At 42.7% G+C, this 24,575-nt stretch overlaps 1 protein-coding gene across 1 annotated transcript in view; it reads right to left on the reverse strand.

The window, feature by feature from the left end:
* Positions 1-22,601, reverse strand: part of LOC129820827 (calcitonin gene-related peptide type 1 receptor-like) — a 48,783-nt gene extending 26,182 nt beyond the window's left edge. Inside the window, exon 1 of the mRNA XM_055877827.1 lies at positions 22,321-22,601. The gene's annotated coding sequence lies outside the window, so the exon portion shown is untranslated. The remainder of the gene's footprint in view (positions 1-22,320) is intronic.
* Between the last annotated feature and the right edge of the window lie 1,974 nt (positions 22,602-24,575).

Genomic DNA, 24,575 nt, shown 5'->3' on the forward strand with positions numbered 1-24,575 from the left:
TATTTGCTCTCTACCTAAATCAAATGAACTCTCAAAGGAAGTGAGCGCTCTTGTCCCCCCTCCTCAGATTATTCCCAACCACGGACATCACATGGGCTCCGTAGTGCAGCTGTGGGCTGTGCTGTGCCATCACCATTACTTAAGGCAACAGAGCATGCATATGTACTCCAGTTCAGTTCTTATTGGACAGTTCTTTTTGGCCTAGAGGATGTACAGAGGGCACTGGGGACAGTGAAAAAACACCTGATCTCTAATATGTTCAAACTTTATTGACTTGGAGGCATTTTTCTTGTACATTTTCTCATCTTGGTGTAGTCCTGATGTATTTATATATAGCTCAACACTGTGGCTGAAGACATATACAGTAAAACGCATGTGCTTGTCCACACAATCTTTGAGAAAAGTCTTTATATTGCTCTCTTTATATTTTGAAATTCACGTAGAGTATTTGCAGTAACATTACCTTTTGAAATTCCCAATGCATACAGTTGACACAAGTCTTTGTCAGGTGCATCAGAACATCAGTCTCTTGGATGTTATTGTATATGAATCACGATTTAGAAGCGTCGCCCTGACACTTTGGACAGAAAAGCTTACAGATTGTCCCTTTTAGTATGAGTATTGTGGAATTTGTCAGGAAAGAGCCACAGAAGACTATGCATTTAAAGCAGCATGGTAACGGTTTGAGGTTGCAGCACGGCTGGTGCGTAGTTTAGAAGACACAATTCAAATGTGCACATGCCCCTCAGGTTGAACATGTTTGCTTTTCAAAAAAAAAAATCATTGGAATTTCATTGTTAGCCAAATGTGGTTGCCGTATTGGCCTAGATAAGACTACATTTCTGCACAAACGTCATTTAGCAGACACTCTTATCCAGAGCAACTTACAGTAGTGAGTGCATACATTTTAATATGTGTTCATACTGGTCTAGCACTTACAAGCAATAATCCAGCTGATTACCAAGACATGCAGACATGTTTGCAGAGTCAGAGTTACGTATGATGCATCGGCTGAACGTTGACATCATTTTTGCAGTAATATTGCTATTTGGATAGCTGTTAGCAGACGTAACTATTGAAAAAGCAGTGAAGAGCATTCCTGACACACAAGCCTCCATTGTGTATACAACGGTTATAACAGAATATGTTAGCTAAATATGTGTCACGGCCGTCAACAGAAGTAGACCAAGGAGCAGCGTAGTGAGCGTACATATTCCTTTATTTATATGACGCCGACAAAAACAATAAACAATACAAAAACAACGTGAAATGTCAGGGCTATGTGCCACAAACAAAGTTAACATCCCACAAAGACAGGTGGGAAAAGGGCTACCTAAGTATGGTTCTCAATCAGAGACAACGATAGACAGCTGTCCCTGATTGAGAACCCTACCTGGCCAAAACATAGAAATACAAATAATAGAACTAAAGAACATAGAATACGCACCCCAAATCACACCCATACCAAACTAAATAGAGACATAAAAAGGCTCTCTAAGGTCAGGGCGTGACAATATGTTTGTGGAAGGGGAGCTGTGCTACTTGAGTGGACGGGTTAAGTGAACTGAAATACACTTAATGGCCTAAAGGAGTAGGACATTTTTATCCTTCAAGTTGCATGGCTAATTCAATTAAACTGGAAGGCAATTGAGCCAGGAGAATAGGACATACAGCTGAGAGAAAAACATGACTGTTTGTATTCAAGAACATCCAGCCAGGGGGGCCTCCCGAGTGGAGCAGTGTTCTAAGGCAGTGATGAGGCGCCACTCCAGCCTGGGGTTTGATCACAGCCGGTCGTGACCGGGAGCCCCATAGGGAGGCCCCCCGGCTGGAAGTTCTTGAACACAAACAGCAATGTTTTTCTCTCGGTTGTTCATACTGGTCTAGCCAGGGGCTTTCTAGGGGCTTTCCTTGGCTCATCGCGGTCTAGCAACTCCTTGTAGATGGATAGGCATCTGCAAGCTGACTTAGGTCGTCAGTCAAACGATTTGTCCTCTGACTCATTGATACAGCTGACTTCCGAGATAGGCCAGCTGCAAAGTCAAAATTGGCCATAGGGCCTTTTGTAAAAATGTATGAAAACAAAAATGAGCTTTTTGGTCTCAATTTAACATTAGGGTTAGGAATTAGTTTTGCAGTCTGGTTAAGGTTAGTGTTTAGTATTGTGTAAAACCAGATTTTATGACTTTGTGGCTGTGCTAGATAGTGACTAGCCTGCAGAGCTGCCTCCAGAAAAACATTCATGATGAAAAAAGCTAACCTGCAGAACTTTCCTGCAATGTAGGAAATGTAAAACTCATAGTGTATTTGAGGTTTAAAAAGGATTCTGAAATTTCTCATTTTCACTTTGAAATGTCAGACTTGATTTTCCCTTACGAAAAACGTATCAACCCCCACAATCCATTAATTACAATCCACCTAATTATTCAGATTTCCAGTTGCTGCAGTATTCTTTTCCTGCTGTAGCAAACTGGCTCAAATTAAGATCCTACATCATACCTCTGCCTCAGAGCCCAACAATCATGAACATGGGTAACTTCACTTCATCCTGCGCTATGCTATCTAGATCCAAGCCAGGGGAATGAATGCCAGCCTCCCAACTGTGCTTTGAGTTAAAACCCCATTACACCGGGGGAACGCTGGAACTGGATTTGTAAAACATTATGGCAACGTGCAAATTGGAAACAGACCGGAAACTATCAGCTGTACTGTCACAAGCTAATGGTCCTCGCTGCCAAATCCCCCAGCTGTATTGGAACGGCTGACTCCAGCCTTTTACAAACTGAGATTACAGTCAAGGATGGATCTGTCCAATGACAACATAGGCTTAAAACATATTACAGAATTCGGCTTAAAACATATTACAGAATTCATCCATGGTTTATTTGGATAGGATTTAGATATGCAGTGCTACTTCATGATACACATCCCAGTGGGTAAAACTTGACAAAACTGATTAAAATGAAGTCAACCAGTTTTGCCCTCTGGGGTATCGACTCAGGGGTTTGTAGAAATGTGTTATCTTATCAGCAAACCATCTTAAGATACCAATAGAGAAATACTTAGCTCTATGTGAAAAGTGGCTGTGAAACTTTTTCCTGTGAAAGACAATATCTGCAAAAGCCATTCCCATTTCATTGTTGTTGTAATCTGGACATTCACAAAATATCTTCAATTGTTGTATATTTTCAAGACGAATTACCATGACGTTAACAATCCTAACGATATATCACTTTGTAAGACATTGAAAGGATTGTTCGAGATTGAGATGAGGAATATATTTTCAGAATGATTTAATGTTTATAGTAAATCTAAAAGTACAAATACAACCCACAGGAAAAAGTAAAGTGCTTTAGGAGGACCACCCAGCCCTACCTATCAATCATGTTGCCATGGACTACAGCTATTATTTGCTATGGAAATAGCCACAATACCCTATGTCTGGCGCTGCACACTATAAGACAAATGGAGGAACACAAAGATGATGGATATACTGACAAGATACATGTCTCTCCACCCTAACAATGGGCTGTCTAGCTCCCGCCTATCTTTTCTTTGGATTGGTGGATAGATCTCATCTTTGTAATCCTTTTTTGAATGTTCGATTTTATTTTATTTTTTATTTCACCTTTATTTAACCAGGTAGGCTAGTTGAGAACAAGTTCTCATTTACAACTGCGACCTGGCCAAGATAAAGCAAAGCAGTGTGAGCAGACAAAAACACAGAGTTACACATGGAGTAAACAATAAACAAGTCAATAACACAGTAGGAAAAAATTAAATAATAATAAAAAATGAGTCTATATACATTGTGTGCAAAAGGCATGAGGAGGTAGGCAATAAATAGGCCATAGGAGCAAATAATTACAATTTAGCAGATTAACACTGGAGTGATAAATCATCAGATGATAATGTGCAAGTAGAGATACTGGTGTGCAAAAGAGCAGAAAAGTAAATAAATAAAAACAGTAAGGGGATGAGTTAGGTAAATTGGGTGGGCTGTTTACAGATGACTATGTACAGCTGCAGCGATCGGTTAGCTGCTCAGAAAGCAGAAGTTTAAAGTTGGTGAGGGAAATAAAAGTCTCCAACTTCAGCGATTTTTGCAATTCGTTCCAGTCACAGGCAGCAGAGAACTGGAAGGAAAGGTGGCCAAATGAGGGGTTGGCTTCTGGGATGATCAGTGAGATATACCTGCTGGAGAGCGTGCTACCGGTGGGTGTTGTTATCGTGACCAGTGAGCTGAGATAAGGCGGAGCTTTACCTAGCATGGACTTATAGATGACCTGGAGCCAGTGGGTCTGGCGACGAATATGTAGCGAGGGCCAGCCGACTAGAGCATACAGGTCGCAGTGCTGGGTGGTATAAGGTGTTTTAGTAACAAAACGGATGGCACTGTGATAAACTGCATCTAGTTTGCTGAGTAGAGTATTGGCAGCTATTTTGTAGATGACATCGCCGAAGTTGAGGATCGGTAGGATAGTCAGTTTTACTAGGGTAAGTTTGGCGGCGTGAGTGAAGGAGGCTTTGTTGCGAAATAGAAAGCCGATTCTTGATTTGATTTTGGATTGGAGATATTTAGTATGAGTCTGGAAGGAGTGTTGTTGATGAGTCTGATGAGTGTTGTTGATGTCAACCGCCCGTATTCAAAATAGAGAGATGCTATGCTACTAGCCTCATGCCATAAATATGCATAGTCATCTTGAGACAACTCCGATATAAAGTGTTTTTTCTTCAAGTTGCCAGGATGTATTAAATAGGGTGAAATGTTCATTGCAGAATCAATTCTATTGTAATAAAATGAAACAGTAAAGATGATTTAATCGTGTGGAGTATCCAACCGTGTCCTTTCAATCCACTACATCTTTAGCTGCAACAGGATGTATTTTCTGTCTGAAACGCGGCCCACAGGGAAGGGCCTCAGCAAGTATCGGGTTGGTTATTTATCTACTTATTTATGTTTGTCTTGTACAGTATGTACGTCAGAGTAGTAGGCCAGGAAAGAGGTTAGTCACAAGGCCTTTGTCATGAAACAAACTTACTTCTTCTACATCTAAAGGCCCAGAGAGTTCGCTGAGAAATATGCAGAAAAGCTGTGAGTTCTCGCCCGCCGCCAGAAGCAAACAAAGGAACGATCCAGCGAGCGAGTAGCCTTTGCTTATCAACTCCATTGTCCATCAATACGGTTGTGTGTTGTAAACATCCTACTGCCCTCACAGGATGTTTACGCCCCATCCTTTCCAAGTTCCTCTGAATGGCATTTAGAAAAGCCATTTATTTGACAATTTAGAGAACTCTCAAACATTGCACTCTTTTTCTCACAATATGAGCCGCTGCGATTACATTTATTGGTCAATAGCACACCAAACATAGACCAATCGCAAGGACACAAACATAGACATTGGCCAGATAGAATGCTTACATAATTCCCAATACTGTTTAAGAAATTCAAATAGTAAAATGGCAACTGGAGCACCTAGATAAGAGCTGTGTGTGTACGTAAGAACAAAAACACTGCTGGCAAAATATCGTTAGTTTTTTTAATCTTTCTTTGTGAAATCATGCAGTATTCACTACAGGTGGGTGTATTTTATGCTTCACATAGTTCAAATGACTTCACGATTCACAAGTTTTAACATTGAGTTCAACAACTGTGTAGGAAGGATCGTTGGGGAGAGAGGGAGGAGGTTGTCTCATTGGTCAGTGCTGCAGTCAACATGCAGCTTTTAAACATTAAACTAGTGGCAGATGTCACATGGGAACTAGGGGAGGACTGACAGGCTTCTGGTTGCATTTAGGTCTGGAATAACCCAGAATAAACCTACTCCTGGGCCTATATTCATAAAGAGCCTCAGAGACGGAGTGCAGATTTAGGATCAGGACATCACAGTTAATTTATTATAATCTAAAAGGCAAAACTGTACCGAGGTCCGCATTCCTACTCTGATACATTTTATGAATACAGGGCCAGGACAAAAAAAACATACTCATTGGAGAAGCTTAGTAGAGAGTAAGCTATCAGGTTTTCCTTCACTGCAGTACAAAGAGAAGTGTCACCTTATCTTTGACACAAGCATGGACTTTGATGAAAAGGTTTTTTCATTTTCTTCTGATAGTGTGCAGGTGAATGACGTACGGCACTCTTTCCTACACGAGATACCGTAATTCAAGGCAACAGGTGGTTGAGTGCACAGGCATTATCAGCTGCGACCATGAAACACTTTTTTGGGCAACCGATATAAGGATTGCCGGTGGTAGATGATGTGTTTGAATGAATTTGAATCAAACTTTATGGAGAGCAGTTCATATTATCCAGCTGGGCTGTGTTTATTTGCATATGCTGTTTTTAAGACCTGCTAAGAAGCCCTGTGTTCATGTCAAGGGAATGCGTTCGGCAAAACACCATTCAAAGACAATTTTTTGTTAGACCCATCTGTAATGTCATAATTAACTATATTGAACTCTATGTCTAGGAGCAATGGGGAACTTTGGTTGCAAAGGGATAGCAAATTAGCAATCATTGTTTGCTAGAATGTCTCTTGATGGGTAATGACCTTTGGTTCCTAGAATGTCTCTGGTCGGAACCAAAGATCACCCCTACCTTGTCACAACACAACGGATTGTCTCAAACGCATTAAGAAGGAAAGAAATGGCACAAATTAACTTACAACAAGGCACACCTGTTAATTGAAATGCATTCTAGGTGACTACCTCGTAAAGCTGGTTGAGAGAATGCCAAGAGCGTGCAAAGCTGTCATCAAGGCTACTTTGAAGAACACTTTTTTGGTTAACATATTTACCATATGTGTTCCATAGATAGTTTTGATGTCTTCAATATTATTCTACAATGTAGAAAATAGCACAAATTAAGAAAAACCCTTGAATGAGTAGGTGTGTCCAAACTTTTGATGGGTACTGTATATATACACTACCATTCAAAAGTTTGGGGTCACTTAGAAATGTCCTTGTTTTTGAAAGAAAAGCACATTTTTCATCAATTAAAATAACATCAAATTGATCAGAAATACAGTGTAGACATTGTTAAACACCAGTCTCAACGTCAACAGTGAAGTGGCGACTATGGGATGCTGGCCTTCTAGGCAAAGTTCCCCTGTCCAGTGTCTATGTTCTTTTGCCCATCTTAATCTTACATTTTTATTGGCCAGTCTGAGATATGGCCTTTTCTTTGCATCTCTGCCTAGAAGGCCAGCATCCCGGAGTCGTCTCGTCACTGTTGATGTTGAGACTGCTGTTTTTTACGGATACTTTTTAATGAAGCTGCCAGTTGAGGACTTGTGAGGTGTCTGTTTCTCAAACTAGACACTCTAATGTACTTGTCCTTTTGCTCAGTTGTGCACCGGGGCCTCCCACTCAGATTTCAATTCTGGTTAGAGCCAGTCTGTGCTGTTCTGTGAAGGGAGTAGTACACAGCGTTGTACGAGATTTTCAGTTTCTTGTCAATTTCTCGCATGGAATAGCCTTAATTTCTCAGAACAAGAATAGACTGTCGAGTTTCAGAAAAAAAGTTCTTTGTTTCTAGCCATTTTGAGTCTGTAATCGAACCCACAAATGCTGGTTCTCCAGATACTCAACTAGACTCAAGAAGGCCAGTTTTAATGCTTCTTTAATCAGGACAACAGTTTTCAGCTGTGCTAACATAATTGCAAAAGGGTTTTCTAATGATCAATTTGCCTTTTAAAATGATAAACTTGGATTAGCTAACACAACATGCCATTGGAACACAGGAGTGATGGTTGCTGATAATGGGCAACTATACGCCAATCAGCTACAATAGTCATTTACAACATTAACAATGTCTACACTGTATTTCTGATCAATTCAATGTTATTTTAATGGACAATATATATATATATATATTGTCACAAGCCGGCTCATAGCCTGTGACAAATGAGAGGACACGAACAACAGGTATAGGCCAATTCAGAAGTGTTCTTTATTATTAAGCAAACTATTAACTTAAACTAAGAAATAGGAATGAGGTGTGGATGTATCTGTATGTAAAGTGCATGGGTGCATGAATATGTGTGTGTGAACATGACTGAGTGAAAACTATGCAAAACTAAAAAGGAACAAACAAATCATGAGCATACCTGGAGGAGCAGAGAGAGAGAGAGAGCAAGAGTGATTAGTGACAGCTTTATACCCTGAGCCCAGGTGGCTCCAATCACTAACGACCCTCCTCTGCCTGCAGGAGGAACCGCCCCCTGCACTGCAGAGGAGGAGCCGTGACAATATATAATATATATATATATATATATATATATAATATAAGTATATGCATGTCCATCCAATAATATATGGTGAGCTTATTAGCTTAATTTCTTCAAGAAACCTGACTACATTTAGGGAACATTGTCTCAGGACATTATCTAACAACCAACCCAGAAGCAGAGGACCAAACAAGAAAATGTTCTGTCATGTTCTCAGAACCTTCTAGGAACATTATTGAAATGTCTTCTGGGCTGTGCAATAACTCTGTGGCAATAACTCTGTGGCATCAGACCCTCTGGGCAATCCATACCATATGATCATGGACCTTCCTGGCCTCACATCTCAGGCGGCATCCATTTTAGCAGGACAGAATGGACGGGCCTCATCATGCTGGATGATAGTTTGCCTTGGGCACTACCAGATGTCAGGGAAAACAATAAAAAACCCACACAGACTCTAGGAAGGAGACGTTTTACAAGTAGACACGCAAGTAACCAAACGTGTTAGGCATGAATGTTATGAATAAACAACTATCATATAGAAAGAACATCTGACCCAGTTGTGTAAAACAGCAGATAAACACAGGAGCATGCAGTATAAAGCAGACACTTATGTTGGGGCAATAGAAGAGGCTTCATATTGGCACTGGAAGTGGGAGTGAAGGAGCCTCCTCCTCACCCAGATGCCAAGCCTCTGTCTCTTCCCACACCGCCTGCAGATGGTTTGCCAACCCTCCCAAAGCTTGGCATGCACACTCAAGAATATATCCACCATTGTGTTCCTCACTAGAGGGCTAACTAAGACAAGAACAGTGAAGGCATTCTGGACATTCGTTGAGAAGGAGGACGTCTCAAGGAGATATCCCTGGTACTAAATGACTATTGGACACACAATGGTAGAGCATTCTGTTATTACAAAAACATGGTATTAATGGACTTGACAGAAATGCTAATTCTGTTTCTGTAAGAAAATGCAAGGGTAAAGAGAAAACAAGTTTATTCGTTTTTTTCCCTTCATGAAATAGACTTGCCAAATCACAAGTCACCTTTGAAGGTTAAAACTAGAGAGATTATGAAATTTTGATGAGATTGAAGTGCAAACGTATCAAGTGCCATGTAATGTACCTTGCTGAAGTATCAGGACTGTGCCCAGAGCAAAATGAGGCACAGGACAGTCAGGACAGTCAGGAAAATAAGGAGAGTCACGACAATAAGGACAGATAGAACAGTTAGCGTGGTCAGCAAGGTCAGGATAGTCAGGACGGTCAGGACAGTCAGGACGGTCAGCACAGTCAGAACGGTCAGGACAGCCAGGACAATCAACACAGTCAGTAAAGTAAGGTCAGCCAGGACGGTCAGGACAGTCAGGAGACAGTCAGGACAGTCAGGACAGCCAGGACGGTCAGGACAATCAGGACGGTCAGGAGAGTCAAGACGGTCAGGAGAGTCAGGACAGCCAGGACGTTCAGGAGAGTCAGGACAGCCAGGACGGTCAGGACGGTCAGGAGAGTCAGGACGGTCAGGAGAGTCAGGACAGCCAGGACGGTCAGGAGAGTCAGGACAGCCAGGAGAGTCAGGATGGTCAGGAGAGTCAGGGCGGTCAGGAGAGTCAGGACAGCCAGGACGGTCAGGAGAGTCAGGACAGCCAGGACGGTCAGGAGAGTCAGGACAGACAGGACGGTCAGGACGGTCAGGATGGTCAGGAGAGTCAGGACAGTAAGGACAGACAGGACGGTCAGGACAGTCAGGACGTTCAGGAGAGTCAGGACGGTCAGGACAGTCAGGAGAGTCAGGACAGTAAGGACAGACAGGACGGTCGGGACGGTCAGGACAGTAAGGACAGACAGGACGGTCAGGAGAGTCAGGACAGTCAGGAGAGTCAGGACGGTCAGGAGAGTCAGGACCGTAAGGACAGACAGGACGGTCAGGAGAGTCAGGACGTTCAGGACGGTCAGGAGAGTCAGGACGGTCAGGACAGTCAGGACGTTCAGGAGAGTCAGGACGGTCAGGACAGTCAGGACAGTCAGGACGGTCAGGATGGTCAGGACAGTCAGGACGGTCAGGACAGTCAGGACGTTCATGAGAGTCAGGACGGTCAGGACAGTCAGGAGACAGTCAGGACGGTCAGGACGGTCAGGAGAGTCAGGACGGTCAGGACGTTCAGGACGGTCAGGACAGTCAGGACAGTCAGGACGGTCAGGACAGTGAGGACAGACAGGACGGTCGGAACAGTGAGGACGTTCAGGACAGTCAGGACATTCAGGAGAGTCAGGACGGTCAGGACGGTCAGGACAGTCAGGACAGTCAAGACGGTCAGGATGGTCAGGACAGTCAGGACGGTCAGGACAGTGAGGACAGACAGTACGGTCGGAACAGTGAGGACGTTCAGGAGAGTCAGGACGGTCAGGACGGTCAGGACGGTCAGGACAGTAAGGAATGGAAATGCCCGTTAGAAAAAATACCAGAAATACGTGTAATCATACTTCAACATCCAGGTATACAGCAACGATATTCTGAGATTTAAAGCAATGTAATTTGACAGAGCCTGACATCTTGTATTTCAACCATACAGACAAAGTTGACATGTCGCCCTTGTGTCATGGTAGACTAAACTAAGTTACATTTTCTATGACATGTACATGTAATGCCTTGGAGAAGACAATCTTAAATTACTCAAGCGACAACATTAACTATCTTTTTTTTTTTATTAATACTTTAAAAAAAAACTGAAATGTTTGCCTGAAAACAAAGTACAACACTTATTCCCACCACTTTTGTTTGCTGCCTTCAATGTCATGTCATCCTTGAACAAAGCAATGTGTAATTATATAATTTGTTTACCAGGCGAATAGGAAAAACAAGGGGAAACTCCTAAACAAAGGGAAAAACCAAAACAAGGAGAAAAACCAAAGAAAATAAAACACACACACACACACACACACACACACACACACACACACACACACACACACACACACACACACACACACACACACACACACACACACACACGGGAAATAATCTAGTTTCAAAGGTTTGCTATGTTGCACAGAGGATTAAAAACATCTGTAAAAATACAGGGGAATCAATACAGGGGTACACAGTGCATTCGGAAAGTATTCAGACCCTTTGACTCCTTCTACATTTTGATAAATGACAGTTTTATTCTAAAATGGATTTAATAGATCAATCTTCACACAATACCACATACTGACAAAGCAAAAACAAGTTTTTAGAAATGTTTGCTAATATATTACACATAAAAAACAGAAATACCTTATTTACATAAGTATTCAGACCCTTTGCTATGAGACTTGAAATTGAGCTCAGGGTCATCCTGTTTCCATTGATCATCATTGAGATTTTTCTACAACTTGATTGGAGTCTACCTGTGGTAAATTCAATTGACTGGACATGATTTGGAAAGACACACGCCTGTCTATTTAAGGTCCCACAGTTGACAGTGCATATCAGAGCAAAAACCAAGCCATGAGGTCGAAGGTATTGTCCATGGAGCTCCGAGACAGGATTGTGTCGAAGCACAGATCTGGGGAAGGGTACCAAAACGTTTCTGCAGTATTGAAGGTCCCCAAGAACACAGTGACCTCCATCATTCTTAAAGGGAAGACATTTGGAACCACCAAGACTCTTCCTAAAGCTGGCCGCCTGGCCAAACTGAGCAATCGGGGAGAAGGTCCTTGGTCAGGGAGGTGAACTAGAAGCTGATGGTGACTCTGACAGAGCTCTAGAGTTCCTCTGTGGAGCTGGGAGAACCTTCCAAAAGGACAACCATATCTGCAGCACTCCACCAAACAGGCCTTTATGGTAGAGTGGTGAGACAGAAGCCACTTCTCAGTAAAAGGCACATGAAAGCCCGCTTGGAGTTTGTCAAAAGGCACCCAAAGGATTCTCAGACCATGAGAAACAAGATTCTCTGGTCTGATGAAACCAAGATTGAACTCTCTGGCCTGAATGCCAACTGTCACATCAGGAGGAAACATGGCAACATCCCTACAAAGAAGCATAGTGGTGGCACCATCATGCTGTGGGGATGTTTTTCACAAGCAGGAACTGGGAGACTAGTCAGGATCAAGGGAAAGATGAACGGAGCAAAGTACAGAGTAATCCTTGATGAAAACCTGCTCCAGAGCAGTCAGGACCTCAGACTGGGGCGAAGGTTTACCTTCCAACAAGACAACGACCCTAAGCACACAGCCAAGACAACGTAGGAGTGGCTTCGGGACAAGTCTCTGAATGTCCTTGAGTGGCCCAGCCAGAGCCCAGACTTGAACCCGGAGAGACCTGAAAATAGCTCTGCATCGACGCTCCCATTCAACCTGACAGAGCTTGAGAGGATCTGCAGAGAATGGGAGAAACTCCCCAAATACAGGTGTGCCAAGCTTGTAGCGACATATCCAAGAAGAGTAATCGCTGCCAAAGGTGCTTCAAGAAATTAGTGAGTAAAGGGTCTGAATAATTATGTAAATGTGATATTTAATAAAAACATGTATAGACATTTGCAAACATTTCAAAAAACCTGTTTTTGCTTTGTCATTATGGGGTATTGTGTGTAGATTGATGAGGGGGGGGAAAACAATTTAATAAATTTTAGAATAAGGCTGAAACGTAACAAAATGTGGAAAAACAATTTCCAAATGCACTGTAAATACATGGGTATCAATACAACGATGAGCACCACCATACACAGCACCTGTAGAGTTGATAACAGGGGTATGATTTCAATGTAGTCTTGAGTTACGGTATAGGCTAGTTTAAATAGCCTAACCTGCATAGCATTAGTCTCATTAATTAAGTTAAAGAAACCTGAAGCAGTAGCCTGTAGAAAAAACTATAGCTTCTACTTGGAGCACATTTGAATGGTTCATTTGATGCTCAGATGTAGTCAAGTGCAGTGGGTAAGTACGCCGTGCAGTGCTTGTCTAGTGATTACACTGACATGCATCACTATCATGCTGACCAGACCGGACACGTCGCGTGCGCGAGCGTCACAAAATACATTTAGAAATCCATGTTATTCAATTATTGCACCCACACTGCTCACGCGCGCCAACGAGCGTCTGCGATGCCAAGGGCTAAAATAGAACTCCTTTCTATTTCTGACGCAGATCGCGCTGAAAGTCCTGCCTCTCCCATCTCCTCATTGGTTTATAGAAGCAGGTACCCACGTGCCATCTCCTCATTGGTTATACCCACATGGGTGATTGAAAGACGAACTGTTTTGCCGGTTGTCGTGGTAATACTATGAAAGTTTAGATGCGATCACCATATAAGTTCAAAGATGAAAACGCCTGGAAGGAGGAGAGATGACTAGAAACGATTCGGTTGGCGTTTTATGTGTGGATTAATTGTCGGAGTAGAGGTCCTTGTGCATTTCAGGTAAAATAACAACCTAATGTTTATATCCCAGGACAAATTACCTAGCAACAGCAAGCTAGCTAAAGAGGACAAATTAGCTAGCAAGTGCAAGCTAACTAGCTAAATTGCCATACATGTTTAATGCTTTCGGCCTGTCCCGAAATTAATGTAATTCGTTCAGAGTTTGTTTTGATATTTTAACCTGCCTGACGTGATCGCGTTTGGTGTAGGGGGACAAAATAAATGTATGCACGATAGCGCACGATGGGGCACGATGGCGCACGCGCGCAGCCGGTTTGGGTTCCGTGTTAGGGCGTTTCAGGATACATATGCCACTGTGGAAAAGTTGTTTGTTAACCTTTATGATCTGATGTCTATCTTATCTGTGGTTTGTTTACTTCCACGGGACATCAATTACATACTGGGCCTTTAGCCCTTTATCATAGCTTCTAATGGGATACCATTACATACTGGGCCTTTAGCCCTTTATCATAGCTTCTAATGGGATACCATTAAATACTGGGCCTTTAGCCCTTTATCATAGCTTCTAATGGGATACCATTAAATACTGGGCATTTAGCCCTTTAGCCTTGCTTCTAATGGGATAGCATTAAATGCTGGGTATTTAGCCCTTTATCATAGCTTCTAATGGGATACCATTCTCCAAAGTTGGTAACCCTCTGGGAAATGTAAAGTTATTCTATAATTCTATTATAAACAATCAAATAAAAGGCTAGTGGGAGTGGACCTCTCAACCCACTGGAAGAGGACCAGTCCCTCCGTAGTCTCTGAAGTTTAGCATGTCAATCTAAATTTAACCATGTCACTCCATAAATCCATCCCAATGCCTGAGATCAGTACACAAACAACCAGCCACAGGTTCACATCTCCATTCTACGCTAAGAAAAAGGGGATTTCAAGACTCCTAAAGGAACACAGAAGGATATGAGGGCTCAGACTAGAAGTTGGCCTTGTTGAGGACCAACCAATCAACGATCAGGTTAACCTTCCCAAATCTTCCCATAATCATTATAGGTGCTGAAAGTAAAACTGATTCAGTGCAACAAAAACGGATCAAATGCAACTGGTGGAGGCTTTTATGTAGCCCATCTATTGCCTTATTCTCACTATAGGGGAGGCCAGTACCCGAAGCCTACAGTTCAGCCCAGTATCTCCACTTCCAGTCCAGTCCAGACTCACATTAAGCATCTCCAATCCAAAATTAAATCTAGAATCGGCTTCCTATTTCGCAACAAATCCTCCTTCACTTATGCCGCCAAACATACCCTCGTAAAACTGACTGTGCTACAGATCCTTGACTTCTGGCGATGTCATTTACAAAATAGACTCCAACACTCAACTCAGCAAATTGGATGTAGTCTATCACAGTGCCAGTTTGTCACCAAAGCCCAATATCCTACCCACCACTGCAACCTGTATGCTCTCGTTGGCTTGCCCCCGCTACATATTAGTCACCAAATCCACTGACTCCAGGTCATCTATAAGTATTTTCTAGGTAAAGCCTCGCCTTATCTCAGCTCACTGGTCACCATAGCAAAACCCACCCGTAGCACGTGCTCCAGCAGGTATAATTCAATGGTCATCCCCAAAGCCAACACCTCTTTGGCCGCCTTTCCTTCCAGTTCTCTGCTGTCAATGACTGGATCAAATTGCTAAAATTACTGGCTGGAGACTTATAACTCCCTCACTAACTTTAAGCATCAGCTAGCAGAGCAGCTTACCTGTACACAGCCCATCTGTAAACTAGCACACCCAACTACCTCATCCCCACCCTTGAATTGAAATGTTTTCTCTTTTGCACCCCAGGATCTCTACTTGCACATCATCATCTGCACATCTATATCTCCAGTGTTAATGCTAAATTGTCCCTATTTCGCAACTGTGGACAAATTATTGCCTTACCTCCCTAACCTTACTACATTTGCACACACTGTACATAGATTTTTTTTTATTGTGTTATTGTTTATGTCGCACTGCTTTGCTTCATCTTGGCCAGGTCGCAGTGGTAAATGAGAACTTGTTCTCAACTGGCCGAACTGGTTAAATAAAGGTGAAATAAAAATAAATAAAAAAAATAAAAAACTCTACCTACTGTCCAGCCCAGTAACTCTACCTACTGTCCAGCCCAGTACCTCTACCTACTGTCCAGCCCAGTAACTCTACCTACTGTCCAGCCCAGTAAATCTACCTACTGTCCAGCCCAGCACCTCTACCTACTGTCCAGCCCAGTACCTCTACCTACTGTCCAGCCCAGTACCTCTACCTACTGTCCAGCCCAGTAACTCTACCTACTGTCCAGCCCAGTACCTCTACCTACTGTCCAGCCCAGTTACTCTACCTACTGTCCAGCCCAGTACCTCTACCTACTGTCCAGCCCAGTACCTCTACCTACTGTCCAGCCCAGTACCTCTACCTACTGTCCAGCCCAGTACCTCTACCTACTGTCCAGCCCAGTACCTCTACCTACTGTCCAGCCCAGTAACTCTACCTACTGTCCAGCCCAGTAACTCTACCTACTGTCCAGCCCAGCACCTCTACCTACTGTCCAGCCCAGCACCTCTACCTACTGTCCAGCCCAGCACCTCTACCTACTGTCCAGCCCAGTAACTCTACCTACTGTCCGGCCCAGTACCTCTACCTACTGTCCAGCCCAGTACCTCTACCTACTGTCCAGCCCAGCACCTCTACCTACTGTCCAGCCCAGTAACTCTACCTACTGTCCAGCCCAGTAACTCTACCTACTGTCCAGCCCAGTACCTCTACCTACTGTCCAGCCCAGTAACTCTACCTACTGTCCAGCCCAGTAACTCTACCTACTGTCCAGCCCAGCACCTCTACCTACTGTCCAGCCCAGCACCTCTACCTACTGTCCAGCCCAGCACCTCTACCTACTATCCAGCCCAGTAACTCTACCTACTGTCCAGCCCAGTACCTCTACCTACTGTCCAGCCCAGTACCTCTACCTACTGTCCAGCCCAGTACCTCTACCTACTGTCCAGCCCAGTACCTCTACCTACTGTCCAGCCCAGCACCTCTGCCTACTGTCCAGCCCAGTACCTCTACCTACTGTCCAGCCCAGTACCTCTACCTACTGTCCAGCCCAGTAACTCTACCTACTGTCCAGCCCAGTACCTCTACCTACTGTCCAGCCCAGCACCTCTACCTACTGTCCAGCCCAGTACCTCTACCTACTGTCCAGCCCAGTAACTCTACCTACTTTCCAGCCCAGCACCTCTGCCTACTGTCCAGCCCAGTACCTCTACCTACTGTCCAGCCCAGTATGGCTTCTACTATCCAGCCCAGTATGGCTCCTACTGTCCTGCCCAGTATGGCTTCTACTGTCCAACCCAGTATGGCTCCTTTTGTCCAGCCCAGTATGGCTTCTACTGTCCAGCCCAGTATGGCCCCTACTGTCCAGCCCAGTATTGTGAAAGCAGTATTAGTCTCTCACTAATCTTAGTCTTTCTGACAGATCCAGCCCTGATCTCAATGGAGGATAGTTTCCAGTGAACTCGGCCTGGATCTGAAAGATTCCCAGCAGGCCTGACATTGACCAAAATAACCCTGGGAGCTGGATCAAGTTCAACTCTGTTTTAAGATGACCCAGAGGCCAAAGAACCTGCCCCATGCGCACGCCACAGGCCCTAAACTTGAGCTCTGTAACTACTCCCGTCACAAGTGATAGACCCATGTAGGCTACTGTTACTGTACCATCAGTATTTTTACATGTCAACTTGTAAAGAACAACACATGGAAAGTATGTAAATACAGACATGGAAATGCGATGCATATACGTAAGTGGAGGTAGGCTAGCGGCTAAGAGTGTTGGGCCAGTAACCTACAGGTTTCTAGTTTGAATCCTCGGGCCGACTAAGTGAAACATCTGTTGATGTGTCCTTGAGCAAGGCACTTAATCCTAATTGCTCCTGTAAGTCGCTCTGGATAAGTGTCTGCTAAATGACTTAAATTTCAACTTACAAGGGATAATAGAGTACAGTGCACTGCAAACTCAAGGATGTAATCAACTTGTTGTGATGCACAAATAATAAAACCACAGTATTTTGACATATGAGTGGGAGGAGAGCTATAGGAGATCATAAAAAAAAAGTATGTTTTAAATACAGTATGTACTATCCAGACACAATCTATCTCTCTTAATACACAGGATTCAATGGATATTATAGGGCTGAACTGTTCCGCCCAAGGTGGGGAAGACATGCACACTAATTAAACTGGATGGGGGAGATAAATACTAACTCCAATGGATGGGGGAGATACATACTAACTCCACTGGATGGGGGAGATACATACTAACACCACAGGATGGAGTAGATACATACTAACACCACAGGATGGAGTAGATACATACTAACACCACAGGATGGAGTAGATACATACTAACACCACAGGATGGAGTAGATACATACTAACACCACAGGATGGAGTAGATACATACTTACTACCACAGGATGGAGTAGATACATAATAACACCACAGGATGGAGTAGATACATAATAACTCCACAGGATGGAGTAGATACACACTAACACCACAGGATGGAGTAGATACACACTAACTCCACTGGATGGAGTAGATACATAATAACTCCACTGGATGGAGTAGATACATACTAACTCCACTGGATGGAGTAGATACATACTAACTCCACTGGATGGAGAAGATACATACCAACTGTGCCCTATCAGAAGCCACCTCCTTTTTATTCATGGGGCATTAGCCCCAGCCTCTAAATCAGGAGGGTCGTGTCAGCCAACGGTAGTTTGTTTAGCACGCATCAACACGGAACAGGCCTGGAAACGGCCGCTGTCCTCATCCTTCAGAAAGCACATAATCTCAGATAGACTTTAGCCTAGGACTCACACACAAGCATAGAAGACGCTGTCCAAAGGCCTGACTGCTGCAATAAAACACGCTACGTCCAGTCAACATGACAGGGCTGTCAGTGAAACATACATAGTTATAATCAACGACATATTGATAATAATTTGGTGGGTGCTTATGTTTGCCTTATTCCACACATGTACAAGTGTGTATTAAAATGCATGTGTGAATTGGAAATGTTTTTGTTTTTTTTTGCATTCCACTGAGACACCCTCGGAGAATGGAGTCACGGCCAGGGTCTGCCATTATCAACAGCGACCCTGGAGCAATTAGGGGTAATTAAGTGCCTTGCTCAAGTCATTAACTGAAAGAATCTCCTGTAATACGTGTGGGGGTGGGTGTGTGTGTGGGGGGGGGGGGGGGTCTTTTTAACATCATTGAGATTTGACTCTGAATTAAATACAGGGACTAGAGGGAGGTTTGAGTAGAGTGACGCATATCAGCATCAATGCATTTGAGTGTAATGTGGTAGCCGAGGCCCAGGGAGAGAGGTAAAGATATGATGTGTGTCGAGGTTGTGTTTAGACAGGGAAATTCAATAATGGCCCTGATGCACTTGAATGAGACAGGATATGAGATGGTGGTGCCATTAGCCAGCTCTCAGAAGGTCTGGTGAGAGAGAGAGACCAACAAGAGGGGAGAGAGAAATAGTGTGTGTGTGTGTGTGTGTGAGAGAGAAACAGACAGAGGGAGAGAGGGAGAGAGATAGAGAGAGTGGGGGGGGGGAGAGAGAGAGACAGAGAGAGGGAGAGAGACAAGCAGGGGCCTCCAGCATGATAAAAGCGTCACAATGGATTTGTGTTTGTCCGCCCCGACTTCAAAACATGGGAGATGGCTGAGCAGCATACCTTCCTCCCCCTAACTATTCCCCAGGTCGTTGCTGTAAATGAGAACGTGTTCTCAGTCAACTTACCTGGTAAAATAACGGTAAAATAAAATAAAAAAGCATAATCTATCTGCTCCCTGGGGAGAGGGAGATAACCTGGATACACCTTCTTGGGTGAGAGCTGTCGGCTAAGATAATGTTCAGATATCGGAAAAGTAAGGGGAGAGTCATGTTGAGAATTGGCTCTCAATTCGTTGAGAGATCCATTTGCAGACCAAACTTTGAACAATAACAGATTTGAAGGTAGCTTTTGGTATAATCCATCATATTTGTCTTGGAAGAAGGGTATTTTGTTTTGTTTATTCCCCCCATGTTGTGGACGGTTTGCACACTTTGTCATAATGGTGTGAGCAGTGTGTTCATATTCACATGTATGGTATTTTGTATTTTACTAGGATCCCCATTAGCTGTTGCGAAAGCAGCAGCTACTCTTCCTGGGTTCCACAAAAAAAGCATGAAACATTACATAATACAGAACATTAATAGACAAGAACGGCTATCAACATGTAATGTGAATCTCTAGGTAAGACGATAAAATCAGAGTTTAACTGATCAAAAATAGTGTCCATTCTGTAGATAGACCAGAGTGAGAAACAGACACATTTTCCATCGTCAACAGTTCTCCTTGTTGACTCTTCTGGACGCCTCAGCCTAGGCATACTCTGTGCCGTGTAGATGACTGAGCTTCTCGAGGCAATATCACCAAGTCACGGAGGTACCTTTAACATTTAATATGCCATTTGGAGTCAGCCTTCAATACCCACTCCACAGGACTGCTCTGGGGAGGAATCCAAATCCAATGCTTTACAGTTCAACACAAAGACTCCCCACACAAAAATGTACTTGGGTTCCTTTCACTATATGAGCTAATATATTTACTGTGAACACTTGGCCATTGAAGATTTTGAGTGCAAATCCTTGTAGACTTATTAGACACGCCTGCTTCTCATGGGGTATTCATCAGTCCGAAAAACACTCTCTGGCTGTCCTATATCTCCAGGCCACAAAGTGAAGCGGCATCTTTTCCTCAGCTTTCAAATCGAACACATACAAATCATGATTGATTTTATAAATGTTGAGCCAAGCAATACATTTTTTGCTTCATGTCATATTTTTTTCATGGCGGTGGGTTATTGTGGATGTTTAATAAGTAATTTTACTCGTGAGAATGTGAGTTAAAAGGGTGCAATCTATGGACGGGTTAAAGAGGCAGAGGACAAATATGGTGTCAGCAAAATGCATCTGGAAAGGTTTAAAAAAAAGTCTAAACGGCCCTGATGGACTTGAATGTTCTACAGTTCTGAATTCGTTCATGTGTATTCTATCCTCTCCTTGATGGAGTAATATCTCTGCCTTCCTCATCGTATCACAGCAAGATCTGCCAAATGGGAGCATCATAATCATATTCATCATGTTCTTCCCTCTAGCTGCCCCAAAACATTTCATCATGTCCAATCTGTGGCTTACATAACCATGCAGATGATTCAACAACAACGTGAGATTGCACTGTTGCCAAACACCAGTGTTTGGGGTATACCACATGACTGAGGAGAGCGGGCAAATTTACACTACAATGCATTCAGTAGCGATCAGTTCAACTGGTTGTGCCGCGCAATGTAAAAAGGCACAGTTCTAATTCTTTCATGTTTTTTTGTATTAATGTTTTAATTAGTATAGTTATGCTTTCAAACGTATCGGTTCTGTGATTTTTTTTTCTTTCCCTTGCTTCTGAAGACAGTTCATGCTATTACAAGATACAATAATTCTCATTCTTTACACTCTCCAGTCAACTCATTGTCAAACAGCAATATGACATATAAACTTGTAGAATGCCCAGGAAATCCTTTTCGTTTTGCATTAACATGGTCATCATGATAATTTATGATTTATAGGTTACCTACACACCACATTGTGCGCTAAAATGTAAATGGGGCTAGCCTAACACTTAGGTTCCACTGTAGCCTAAAGTTTGGAAAGGTTATATAAGGTTGTGAAAAACGCATCATGAATGGGGGCTGAGGGTTAATACAAATGTAATATTCCAGGTGTTGTCTTCCTTATAAACATGTTACGTAGCATGTCGCAGTGCAAACGTACTTCTAGGCTACCTTGCATTTGTTTAATATTCCAATCATTTCAAACCCTTTCAAATGAAAACCCGTGTCATAGATCAAACAAATCTGTCAAAAACGAACCTAAATTAAGGATTAAGTATTAATAGGCTATTACCAATGATTGTATGCTGATGACGGGAGTAATCATACACTATTTGTACACATGCACAAACCATGTACTATATATACATGGTTAAATAGTACATGGTTTGTACATGTGTACAAATAGTGTATGATGGGTCAATAACGAGGCTATATATAACGAGGCTATATATATATATATATATATATATATAGCCTCGTTAATGACACATGTACAAACCATGTACTATTTAACCATGTATATATAGTACATGGTTTGTACATGGTTTGTACATATATATATAGCCTCGTTATTGACCCAATTAGGGGTATTCAATTCTAATTTCCCTATGGAGTTATGTAAAATAGTGCAAATGACTAACCTATCTGCTGCGGTGAGTAATTGTTTTTTGGAAGACTACAAGAAATAGGCTATTGTTATCCCTGTCGACAGTAGACTGAAATCAGTCCAGGTTGCTTTAAAAAGCATGTTTCAGGTCTAAATTTACCAGACAGAAATGCAACAGACTCTTTCCGATTATCATGGGCTTGAATTGGATATGTATAGGCTATTGATTTTAGAAAAGGAAAAGCAAATCACGTATGCATCGATACTGGAATCGATGCGTAAGTGGAAAAATAAAATAGTAATCCTAAACCAGATCTGTAAATATTCCCATTATTAATACACTATTCGAATGGTTCTTACCTGATGCGAATAGTTCACAATCCAATGCCAACGCGATTTAGAAAGTCACATTAACCGACCAAACACTCCAGCGACCGCTTTTATTTGCACAAATGCAACCTCCGCAGCAATGGTAGTGAACCAAACCTAAAGGGTTTCAACACTCAATGAATAAAGTGTCAGACTGGAGCCGCTGTCAGATTGTGGGAGGCATTCACATTAGTCTACTTCCTGTTACATCACGAATTAGCCTACAGCTCTTCAGGAGAACCCACCAACCCACCACACAGATTGCATGATATAGACCGGGGATGGGAAACTTTGATAGGGGTGGGGCACACAAAACGTCTGAAATCATCATGGGGCGGCGCAGTGGCTCGCGCATCTGTATACGCACATCCTTACCCACACATGTAGTCAGGGCCGGACCAAGTCTTTTGCGAAATTTTGTTAACCCCACCTTGCCAGCAAAGCACTTTGCCAGCAAAGCACCTTGCCAGCAAAGAAAAATGTTGAGTTAATTTCCTGCAATTCTACACATTTTGCCATGTGGCATAGAGAACATCTTGCAGTTTTACAGTTAATGCCCTGCAATTCTACACGCTTTGCCATAGTGTGGAGAGAAATGTTTGCAGTTTTTAATATATCTGTCACGACCTGCACGTATGTCTCTATTTTGGTTTGGTCAGGGTGTGATTTGGGTGGGCATTCTATGTTCTTTTGTCTATGTTTTGTATTTCTTTGTGTTTGGCCCGGTGTGGTTCTCAATCAGAGGCAGCTGTCTATCTTTGTCTCTGATTGAGAACCATACTTAGGTAGCTTTTTCCCACATGGTTTTTGTGGGTAGTTAATTTCTGTTTAGTGTTTTCACCTTACAGGACTTTTTTGGTTATTCTCTTGTTTATTTTTGTTATAATGTTCAGTTTTAATAAAACAAGCATGAACACTTACCACGCTGCGCTTTGGTCCGATGATTCCTCTTCTTCAGACGACGATTACGTCGCAATATTTGAGTGAGAGTGACTAACAAATTCAACGGGGGGCCGGGCCAGGTCGGTAATTTGACCATGTTAACTACAAATGTAGATAGCTGGCCACTAGACTAATTTACCAATCTAAAACATGTTAGCTGACATGGGCTAATTGAGTGACTGTCAGTGACTGACATAACAATAAACTGCTGATGCACAAACACATTTTGAAATTGTACCTTGTGTATTTGTCACCGATTCCACTGGAACTTTCATTACACACACCTGGCCACTATTCCCACGGATTGTATTTGTATGTATGTGTCCTTTGTTCACCATGGTGCTAACCATTTATTGTTACATTGTCCGTTGGTGCGTGTGCTGTGTGTTTTGGGCTTTCGTGCCCTTGTGGATTGCGCAGATGATCATGGGTCTCGTCCCGTGTGTTAATCATCGTGCACGTGTGTTATTTATTCAAGGTACTCCTCGCTCTTTTGTTTGGGTTTGTGTCTGCAGAGTTTGATCCAATGCATTGGCTGTAAACATTCGGCCTGGTTCTAAATGACAGGAACATACCCGCAATTCGATGTCTTCTCATATGGAAGAAGCTCGGTCTGTCTACGCATAACAAACCTTTGAGTGTTCATCTCATTATTAGACTTGGTTTATCCCATAGGCTTTATCATAAGTAGGTAAACTGACTGACATACAGGTAACTATTTTTTACTTTAGTTTATTTGGTCAATATTTTCTTAACTCTTTCTTGAACTGCACTGTTGGTTAAAGGCTTGTAAGTAAGCATTTCACGGTAAAGTCCACACTTGTATTCGAAACATGTGACAAATAAAGTTTGATTTGAACTGTCCAAATCAGTTAAAAACTTGAGTAAATGAGGGATACAAAGTATGGTGAAAGCGGGTGCTTCCACACGGGTGTGGTTCCTGAGTTATTTAAGCAATTAACATCCATCATGCTTAGGCTCATGTGTAAAAAATGCTGGGCAAGCCATACTTTTGGCTATCATTTTGGCTACCATGGCTATGCCCCCATAGGATGACAATGCCCCTATCCACAGGGCACGAGTGTTCACTGAATGGTTTGATGAGCATGAAAACGATGTAAACCATATGTCATGGCCGTCTCAGTCACCAGATCTCAACCCAATTGAACACTTATGGTAGATTCTGGAGCAGCACCAGCGTTTTACACCAAATGGTATTTCTCGTGGAAGAATAGTGTCACAGCTCGAAAACTGTTTTGGACATAGTCTCATTTCTAATCTATCGAGGTCATTACATTATTATA

Source organism: Salvelinus fontinalis, chromosome 23 (assembly GCF_029448725.1).
Source record: "Salvelinus fontinalis isolate EN_2023a chromosome 23, ASM2944872v1, whole genome shotgun sequence".
Taxonomy (NCBI): domain Eukaryota; kingdom Metazoa; phylum Chordata; class Actinopteri; order Salmoniformes; family Salmonidae; genus Salvelinus; species Salvelinus fontinalis.